Source organism: Cherax quadricarinatus, chromosome 35 (assembly GCF_038502225.1).
Source record: "Cherax quadricarinatus isolate ZL_2023a chromosome 35, ASM3850222v1, whole genome shotgun sequence".
NCBI lineage: Eukaryota > Metazoa > Arthropoda > Malacostraca > Decapoda > Parastacidae > Cherax > Cherax quadricarinatus.
In genome coordinates this window covers 7,629,980-7,640,693 of record NC_091326.1, presented here as the reverse complement: position 1 = coordinate 7,640,693, position 10,714 = coordinate 7,629,980, and positions in this window count along the sequence as shown.

The window sequence follows — 10,714 nt, the reverse complement described above, 5'->3', positions numbered from 1 at the left end:
TACTGACCACCAGTGTAGTGGATATTGACTACCAGTGTAGTGGATATTGACTAACAGTGTAGTGGATACTGACCACCAGTGTAGTGGATACTGACTACCAGTGTAGTGGATACTGACCACCAGTGTAGTGGATATTGACTACCAGTGTAGTGGATACTGACCACCAGTGTAGTGGATACTGACTACCAGTGTAGTGGATATTGACCACCAGTGTAGTGGATATTGACCACCAGTGTAGTGGATACTGACCACCAGTGTAGTGGATACTGACTACCAGTGTAGTGGATATTGACTACCAGTGTAGTGGATACTGACCACCAGTGTAGTGGATACTGACTACCAGTGTAGTGGATACTGACCACCAGTGTAGTGGATATTGACTACCAGTGTAGTGGATACTGACCACCATTGTAGTGGATACTGACTACCAGTGTAGTGGATACTGACCCCCAGTGTAGTGGATATTGACCACCAGTGTAGTGGATACTGACCACCAGTGTAGTGGATACTGACTACCAGTGTAGTGGATATTGACTACCAGTGTAGTGGATACTGACCACCAGTGTAGTGGATACTGACTACCAGTGTAGTGGATACTGACCACCAGTGTAGAGGATACTGACCACCAGTGTAGTGGACACTGACCACCAGTGTAGTGGATACTGACTACCAGTGTAGTGGATATTGACTACCAGTGTAGTGGATACTGACCACCAGTGTAGTGGATACTGACTACCAGTGTAGTGGATACTGACCACCAGTGTAGTGGATATTGACCACCAGTGTAGTGGATACTGACCACCAGTGTAGTGGATACTGACTACCAGTGTAGTGGATACTGACCACCAGTGTAGTGGATACTGACCACCAGTGTAGTGGATACTGACCACCAGTGTAGTGGATATTGACTACCAGTGTAGTGGATACTGACCACCAGTGTAGTGGATACTGACCACCAGTGTAGTGGATACTGACCACCAGTGTAGTGGATATTGACTACCAGTGTAGTGGATACTGACCACCAGTGTAGTGGAAACTGACCACCAGTGTAGTGGATACTGACTACCAGTGTAGTGGATACTGACTACCAGTGTAGTGGATACTGACCACCAGTGTGGTGGATACTGACTACCAGTGTAGTGGATACTGACTACCAGTGTAGTGGATATTGACTACCAGTGTAGTGGATATTGACTACCAATGTAGTGGATATTGACTACCAGTGTAGTGGATACTGACCACCAGTGTAGTGGATACTGACTACCAGTGTAGTGGATATTGACTACCAGTGTAGTGGATACTGACCACCAGTGTAGTGGATACTGACTACCAGTGTAGTGGATATTGACTACCAGTGTAGTGGATACTGACTACCAGTGTAGTGGATATTGACTACCAGTGTAGTGGATATTGACTACCAGTGTAGTGGATACTGACTACCAGTGTAGTGGATACTGACCACCAGTGTAGTGGATACTGACCACCAGTGTAGTGGATACTGACCACCAGTGTAGTGGATACTGACCACCAGTGTAGTGGATACTGACCACCAGTGTAGTGGATACTGACCACCAGTGTAGTGGATACTGACCACCAGTGTAGTGGATACTGACCACCAGTGTAGTGGATACTGTCCACCAGTGTAGTGGATACTGACCACCAGTGTAGTGGATACTGACCACCAGTGTAGTGGATACTGACCACCAGTGTAGTGGATACTGACCACCAGTGTAGTGGATACTGACCACCAGTGTAGTGGATACTGACCACCAGTGTGGTGGATACTGTCCACCAGTGTAGTGGATACTGACCACCAGTGTAGTGGATACTGACCACCAGTGTAGTGGATACTGTCCACCAGTGTAGTGGATACTGACTACCAGTGTAGTGGATACTGACCACCAGTGTAGTGGATACTGACCACCAGTGTAGTGGATACTGTCCACCAGTGTAGTGGATACTGACCACCAGTGTAGTGGATACTGTCCACCAGTGTAGTGGATACTGACCACCAGTGTAGTGGTTACTGACTACCAGTGTAGTGGATACTGACCACCAGTGTAGTGGATACTGACCACCAGTGTAGTAGATACTGAACACCAGTGTAGTGGTTACTGACTACCAGTGTAGTGGATACTGACCACCAGTGTAGTGGATACTGACCACCAGTGTAGTGGATACTGACCACCAGTGTGGTGGATACTGACCAACAGTGTAGTGGATACTGACCACCAGTGTAGTGGATACTGACCACCAGTGTAGTGGATACTGACCACCAGTGTAGTGGATACTGACCCCCAGTGTGGTGGATACTGACCAACAGTGTAGTGGATACTGACCACCAGTGTAGTGGATACTGACTACCAGTGTAGTGGATACTGACCACCAGTGTAGTGGATACTGACCACCAGTGTAGTGGATACTGACCACCAGTGTAGTGGATACTGACCACCAGTGTAGTGGATACTGACTACCAGTGTAGTGGATACTGACCACCAGTGTAGTGGATACTGACTACCAGTGTAGTGGATACTGACCACCAGTGTAGTGGATACTGACCACCAGTGTAGTGGATACTGACCACCAGTGTAGTGGATACTGACTACCAGTGTAGTGGATACTGACCACCAGTGTAGTGGATACTGACCCCCAGTGTAGTGGATACTGACCACCAGTGTAGTGGATACTGACCCCCAGTGTGGTGGATACTGACCAACAGTGTAGTGGATACTGACCACCAGTGTAGTGGATACTGACTACCAGTGTAGTGGATACTGACCACCAGTGTAGTGGATACTGACCACCAGTGTAGTGGATACTGACCACCAGTGTAGTGGATACTGACCACCAGTGTAGTGGATACTGACTACCAGTGTAGTGGATACTGACCACCAGTGTAGTGGATACTGACTACCAGTGTAGTGGATACTGACCACCAGTGTAGTGGATACTGACCACCAGTGTAGTGGATACTGACCACCAGTGTAGTGGATACTGACTACCAGTGTAGTGGATACTGACCACCAGTGTAGTGGATACTGACCCCCAGTGTAGTGGATACTGACCACCAGTGTAGTGGATACTGACCACCAGTGTAGTGGATACTGACCACAAGTGTAGTGGATACTGACCACCAGTGTAGTGGATACTGACTACCAGTGTAGTGGATACTGACTACCAGTGTAGTGGATACTGACTTCCAGTGTGGTGGATACTGACTACCAGTGTAGTGGATACTGACCACCAGTGTAGTGGATACTGACCACCAGTGTAGTGAATACTGACTACCAGTGTGGTGGATACTGACTACCAGTGTAGTGGATACTGACCACCAGTGTAGTGGATACTGACCACCAGTGTAGTGGATACTGACCACCAGTGTAGTGGATACTGACCACCAGTGTAGTGGATACTGACCACCAGTGTAGTGGATACTGACCACCAGTGTAGTGGATACTGACCACCAGTGTAGTGGATACTGACTACCAGTGTGGTGGATACTGACCACCAGTGTAGTGGATACTGACCACCAGTGTGGTGGATACTGACCACCAGTGTAGTGGATACTGACCACCAGTGTGGTGGATACTGACCACCAGTGTAGTGGATACTGACCACCAGTGTGGTGGATACTGTCCCCCAGTGTGGTGGATACTGACCACCAGTGTGGTGGATACTGACCTCCAGTGTGGTGGATACTGACCACCAGTGTAGTGGATACTGACCACCAGTGTGGTGGATACTGACCACCAGTGTGGTGGATACTGACCACCAGTGAGGTGGATACTGACCACCAGTGTGGTGGATACTGACCACCAGTGTGGTGGATACTGACCACCAGTGTGGTGGATACTGACCACCAGTGTGGTGGATACTGACCACCAGTGTAGTGGATACTGACCACCAGTGTGGTGGATACTGACCTCCAGTGTGGTGGATACTGACCACCAGTGTGGTGGATACTGACCACCAGTGTAGTGGATACTGACCACCAGTGTGGTGGATACTGACCACCAGTGTGGTGGATACTGACCACCAGTGTAGTGGATACTGACCACCAGTGTGGTGGATACTGACCACCAGTGTGGTGGATACTGACCACCAGTGTGGTGGATACTGACCCCCAGTGTGGTGGATACTGACCACCAGTGTAGTGGATACTGACCACCAGTGTAGTGGATACTGACCACCAGTGTGGTGGATACTGACCACCAGTGTGGTGGATACTGACCACCAGTGTAGTGGATATTGACCACCAGTGTAGTGGATACTGACCACCAGTGTGGTGGACACTGACCACCAGTGTAGTGGATACTGACCACCAGTGTGGTGGATACTGACCACCAGTGTAGTGGATACTGACCACCAGTGTGGTGGACACTGACCACCAGTGTAGTGGATACTGACTACCAGTGTAGTGGATACTGACCACCAGTGTGGTGGATACTGACCACCAGTGTAGTGGATACTGACCACCAGTGTAGTGGATACTGACCACCAGTGTAGTGGATACTGACCACCAGTGTGGTGGATACTGACCCCCAGTGTGGTGGATACTGACCACCAGTGTAGTGGATACTGACCACCAGTGTGGTGGATACTGACCACCAGTGTGGTGGATATTGACCCCCAGTGTAGTGGATACTGACCACCAGTGTAGTGGATACTGACCACCAGTGTAGTGGATACTGACCACCAGTGTGGTGGATACTGATCCCCAGTGTAGTGGATACTGACCACCAGTGTGGTGGATACTGACCACCAGTGTAGTGGATACTGACCACCAGTGTAGTGGATACTGACCCCCAGTGTAGTGGATACTGACCACCAGTGTAGTGGATACTGACCACCAGTGTAGTAGATACTGACCACCAGTGTAGTGGATACTGACCCCCAGTGTAGTGGATACTGACCACCAGTGTAGTGGATACTGACCACCAGTGTAGTGGATACTGACCCCCAGTGTAGTGGATACTGACCACCAGTGTAGTGGATACTGACCACCAGTGTAGTGGATACTGACCACCAGTGTGGTGGATACTGACCCCCAGTGTAGTGGATACTGACCACCAGTGTGGTGGATACTGACCAGCAGTGTAGTGGATACTGACTACCAGTGTAGTGGATCCTGACTACCAGTGTAGTGGATACTGACCACCAGTGTTGTGGACACTGACCACCAGTGTAGTGGATACTGACCACCAGTGTGGTGGATACTGACTACCAGTGTGGTGGATACTGACCACCAGTGTGGTGGATACTGACCACCAGTGTAGTGGATACTGACCACCAGTGTAGTGGATACTGACCACCAGTGTAGTGGATACTGACCACCAGTGTAGTGGATACTGACCCCCAGTGTGGTGGATACTGACCACCAGTGTAGTGGATACTGACCACCAGTGTAGTGGATACTGACCACCAGTGTGGTGGATACTGACCACCAGTGTAGTGGATACTGACCACCAGTGTGTGTAGTGGATACTGACCACCAGTGTAGTGGATACTGTCCACCAGTGTAGTGGATACTGACCACCAGTGTAGTGGATACTGACCATCAGTGTAGCGGATACTGACCAACAGTGTAGTTGATACTGACCACCAGTGTAGTGGATACTGAACACCAGTGTGGTGGATACTGACCACCAGTGTAGTGGATACTGACCACCAGTGTAGTGGATACTGACCACCAGTGTAGTGGATACTGACCACCAGTGTGGTGGATACTGACCACCAGTGTAGTGGATACTGACCACCAGTGTGGTGGATACTGACCACCAGTGTAGTGGATACTGACCACCAGTGTGGTGGATACTGACCACCAGTGTGGTGGATACTGACCACCAGTGTGGTGGATACTGACCACCAGTGTGGTGGATACTGACCACCAGTGTGGTGGATACTGACCACCAGTGTGGTGGATACTGACCACCAGTGTGGTGGATACTGACCACCAGTGTAGTGGATACTGATCACCAGTGTGGTGGATACTGACCACCAGTGTGGTGGATACTGACCACCAGTGTGGTGGATACTGACCACCAGTGTGGTGGATACTGACCACCAGTGTGGTGGATACTGACCACCAGTGTAGTGGATACTGATCACCAGTGTGGTGGATACTGACCACCAGTGTGGTGGATACTGACGACCAGTGTGGTGGATACTGATCACCAGTGTGGTGGATACTGACCACCAGTGTAGTGGATACTGACCACCAGTGTGGTGGATACTGACCACCAGTGTAGTGGATACTGACCACCAGTGTGGTGGATACTGACCACCAGTGTAGTGGATACTGACCACCAGTGTGGTGGATACTGACCACCAGTGTGGTGGATACTGACCACCAGTGTGGTGGATACTGACCACCAGTGTGGTGGATACTGACCACCAGTGTGGTGGATACTGACCACCAGTGTAGTGGATACTGACCACCAGTGTGGTGGATACTGACCACCAGTGTGGTGGATACTGACCACCAGTGTGGTGGATACTGACCACCAGTGTGGTGGATACTGACCACCAGTGTAGTGGATACTGACCACCAGTGTGGTGGATACTGACCACCAGTGTAGTGGATACTGACCACCAGTGTAGTGGATACTGAACACCAGTGTAGTGGATACTGACCACCAGTGTGGTGGATACTGACCACCAGTGTAGTGGATACTGACCACCAGTGTGGTGGATACTGAACACCAGTGTAGTGGATACTGACCACCAGTGTGGTGGATACTGACCACCAGTGTAGTGGATACTGACCACCAGTGTGGTGGATACTGACCACCAGTGTGGTGGATACTGACCACCAGTGTAGTGGATACTGACCACCAGTGTGGTGGATACTGACCACCAGTGTAGTGGATACTGACCACCAGTGTGGTGGATACTGACCACCAGTGTGGTGGATACTGACCACCAGTGTGGTGGATACTGACCACCAGTGTGGTGGATACTGACCACCAGTGTAGTGGATACTGACCACCAGTGTGGTGGATACTGACCACCAGTGTAGTGGATACTGACCACCAGTGTGGTGGATACTGACCACCAGTGTGGTGGATACTGACCACCAGTGTGGTGGATACTGACCACCAGTGTGGTGGATACTGACTACCAGTGTGGTGGATACTGACCACCAGTGTGGTGGATACTGACCACCAGTGTGGTGGATACTGACCACCAGTGTGACCACCAGTGTGGTGGATACTGACCACCAGTGTGGTGGATACTGACCACCAGTGGTGGATACTGACCACCAGTGTGGTGGATACTGACCACCAGTGTGTGGATACCGACCACCAGTGTGGTGGATACTGACTACCAGTGTGGTGGATACTGACCACCAGTGTGGTGGATACTGACCACCAGTGTGGTGGATACTGACCACCAGTGTGGTGGATACTGACCACCAGTGTGGTGGATACTGACCACCAGTGTAGTGGATACTGACTACCAGTGTGGTGGATACTGACTACCAGTGTGGTGAATACTGACCACCAGTGTGGTGGATACTGACTACCAGTGTAGTGGATACTGACCACCAGTGTGGTGGATACTGACCACCAGTGTGGTGGATACTGACCACCAGTGTGGTGGATACTGACCACCAGTGTAGTGGATACTGACCACCAGTGTGGTGGATACTGACCACCAGTGTGGTGGATACTGACCACCAGTGTGGTGGATACTGTCCCCCAGTGTGGTGGATACTGACCACCAGTGTGGTGGATACTGACCACCAGTGTGGTGGATACTGACTACCAGTGTAGTGGATACTGACCACCAGTGTGGTGGATACTGACCACCAGTGTAGTGGATACTGACCACCAGTGTGGTGGATACTGACCACCAGTGTAGTGGATACTGACCACCAGTGTGGTGGATACTGACCACCAGTGTAGTGGATACTGACTACCAGTGTAGTGGATACTGACTACCAGTGTGGTGGATACTGACTACCAGTGTAGTGGATACTGACCACCAGTGTGGTGGATACTGACCACCAGTGTAGTGGATACTGACCACCAGTGTGGTGGATACTGACCACCAGTGTAGTGGATACTGACCACCAGTGTGGTGGATACTGACCACCAGTGTAGTGGATACTGACCACCAGTGTGGTGGATACTGACCACCAGTGTGGTGGATACTGACCACCAGTGTGGTGGATACTGACCACCAGTGTGGTGGATACTGACCACCAGTGTGGTGGATACTGACCACCAGTGTGCTGGATACTGACCACCAGTGTGGTGGATACTGACCACCAGTGTGGTGGATACTGACCACCAGTGTAGTGGATACTGACCACCAGTGTGGTGGATACTGACCACCAGTGTAGTGGATACTGACCACCAGTGTAGTGGATACTGACCACCAGTGTGGTGGATACTGACCACCAGTGTGGTGGATACTGACCACCAGTGTAGTGGATACTGACCACCAGTGTGGTGGATACTGACCACCAGTGTGGTGGATACTGACCACCAGTGTGGTGGATACTGACCACCAGTGTGGTGGATACTGACCACCAGTGTGGTGGATACTGACCACCAGTGTGGTGGATACTGACCACCAGTGTAGTGGATACTGACCACCAGTGTAGTGGATACTGACCACCAGTGTGGTGGATACTGACCACCAGTGTAGTGGATACTGACCACCAGTGTGGTGGATACTGACCACCAGTGTAGTGGATACTGACCACCAGTGTGGTGGATACTGACCACCAGTGTGGTGGATACTGACCACCAGTGTAGTGGATACTGACCACCAGTGTGGTGGATACTGACCACCAGTGTGGTGGATACTGACCACCAGTGTGGTGGATACTGACCACCAGTGTAGTGGATACTGACCACCAGTGTGGTGGATACTGACCACCAGTGTGGTGGATACTGACCACCAGTGTGGTGGATACTGACCACCAGTGTAGTGGATACTGACCACCAGTGTGGTGGATACTGACCACCAGTGTGGTGGATACTGACCACCAGTGTAGTGGATACTGACCACCAGTGTAGTGGATACTGACCACCAGTGTGGTGGATACTGACCACCAGTGTGGTGGATACTGACCACCAGTGTAGTGGATACTGACCACCAGTGTGGTGGATACTGACCACCAGTGTGGTGGATACTGACCACCAGTGTGGTGGATACTGACCACCAGTGTGGTGGATACTGACCACCAGTGTGGTGGATACTGACCACCAGTGTGGTGGATACTGACTACCAGTGTGGTGGATACTGACCACCAGTGTGGTGGATACTGACCACCAGTGTGGTGGATACTGACCACCAGTGTAGTGGATACTGACCACCAGTGTGGTGGATACTGACCACCAGTGTGGTGGATACTGACCACCAGTGTGGTGGATACTGACCACCAGTGTGGTGGATACTGACCACCAGTGTAGTGGATACTGACCACCAGTGTGGTGGATACTGACCACCAGTGTGGTGGATACTGACCACCAGTGTGGTGGATACTGACCACCAGTGTGGTGGATACTGACCACCAGTGTAGTGGATACTGACCACCAGTGTGGTGGATACTGACCACCAGTGTAGTGGATACTGACCACCAGTGTAGTGGATACTGAACACCAGTGTAGTGGATACTGACCACCAGTGTGGTGGATACTGACCACCAGTGTAGTGGATACTGACCACCAGTGTGGTGGATACTGAACACCAGTGTAGTGGATACTGACCACCAGTGTGGTGGATACTGACCACCAGTGTAGTGGATACTGACCACCAGTGTGGTGGATACTGACCACCAGTGTGGTGGATACTGACCACCAGTGTAGTGGATACTGACCACCAGTGTGGTGGATACTGACCACCAGTGTAGTGGATACTGACCACCAGTGTGGTGGATACTGACCACCAGTGTGGTGGATACTGACCACCAGTGTGGTGGATACTGACCACCAGTGTGGTGGATACTGACCACCAGTGTAGTGGATACTGACCACCAGTGTGGTGGATACTGACCACCAGTGTAGTGGATACTGACCACCAGTGTGGTGGATACTGACCACCAGTGTGGTGGATACTGACCACCAGTGTGGTGGATACTGACCACCAGTGTGGTGGATACTGACTACCAGTGTGGTGGATACTGACCACCAGTGTGGTGGATACTGACCACCAGTGTGGTGGATACTGACCACCAGTGTAGTGGATACTGACCACCAGTGTGGTGGATACTGACCACCAGTGTGGTGGATACTGACCACCAGTGTAGTGGATACTGACCACCAGTGTGGTGGATACTGACCACCAGTGTGGTGGATACTGACCACCAGTGTGGTGGATACTGACTACCAGTGTGGTGGATACTGACCACCAGTGTGGTGGATACTGACCACCAGTGTGGTGGATACTGACCACCAGTGTGGTGGATACTGACCACCAGTGTGGTGGATACTGACCACCAGTGTAGTGGATACTGACTACCAGTGTGGTGGATACTGACTACCAGTGTGGTGGATACTGACCACCAGTGTGGTGGATACTGACTACCAGTGTAGTGGATACTGACCACCAGTGTGGTGGATACTGACCACCAGTGTGGTGGATACTGACCACCAGTGTGGTGGATACTGACCACCAGTGTAGTGGATACTGACCACCAGTGTGGTGGATACTGACCACCAGTGTGGTGGATACTGACCACCAGTGTGGTGGATACTGTCCC